Genomic DNA, 1,079 nt, shown 5'->3' on the forward strand with positions numbered 1-1,079 from the left:
CGGCTGCTACATACTGGTGTTTGTAGTGTAGTATGCTGCCAAGTAGTTGTAGTATGTGTTAGGTAGGGCTCATGTGTACACGCGTTTGTACGTTTTGTACTTGCAAACTGAGGTTGATGAAGAGCAGTATGTACTACAGTTTTAATGCCTAGTAGGCATTAAAATGATATTTGTTACAGCAACGTTTGTCACTAGCCATGTGCACATATGTCGCTTACTTGCTACAACTTATGAAAAGTCAACATCTAGACTCTAGAGAATAGATATTTGCACCATGTTCTGAACAATGTCACCAACAGACAGAAGAAACATAAATCGGCAAGAAGGGATATACTCCTAACTAACCAACATATGATGCGATTGCTCTCAACAAATCACTCCTTCACTCGTGTGTAACGCTGCATTAATCATTTACATATTGAACCTTGGAATTCGCAGCCTTTGCAGGACTTCATCTATCCCCACACATTACAACAACACACACGGAAATTATCACCCATAATACAGAAACAGGCGGCTGGCGGCAAAGCCTGACCTCTGCTCCCAGCCGACCCGGGTACAAACCCGCCTGCCGACCTCTCGGGTGTGTGGAGGGGTGTTGAATTGGGAGGTGGCCCCCCATCTTGTGGACGGTGTAGGACGTGATAAAATCAACTTGCGAGCTGACCAGGAACTAAGTTGAGGCGTCGTTGATCCGCTAGATTTGGTTGGATGCCGGTGGTGAGTTGCCAAACTCAAAGAGTACACTCTGAAGTCGGAAGGGGTGAATGGATTAGGGTGCCCCTCTAGCAGGGGAGAGCAGGGAATTGCCTCGGGAAGGAGGCCACTGGTGAAGCTTAACCACCCTGTAACAACAAAAGAGAAACAAGTATGGCAGATAGCGACAACAACTTGGAACCCTGACTGACACAAGAGGGGGTTAGCCACCACATGTACAAGTGCCAAATAAGCAAGGGAAATATCTCTTAATAGATATACTGCAACAGACAGTCGACAGCACGTTGCTACTTTTTTTACGTCGATCCTGTTAAGGGGTGGCTTCGGGACATGGAGTCGTGCAAATATCATATACGGCTTGC

This window comes from Volvox carteri, assembly GCF_000143455.1.
Source record: "Volvox carteri f. nagariensis unplaced genomic scaffold VOLCAscaffold_96, whole genome shotgun sequence".
Lineage (NCBI taxonomy): Eukaryota > Viridiplantae > Chlorophyta > Chlorophyceae > Chlamydomonadales > Volvocaceae > Volvox > Volvox carteri.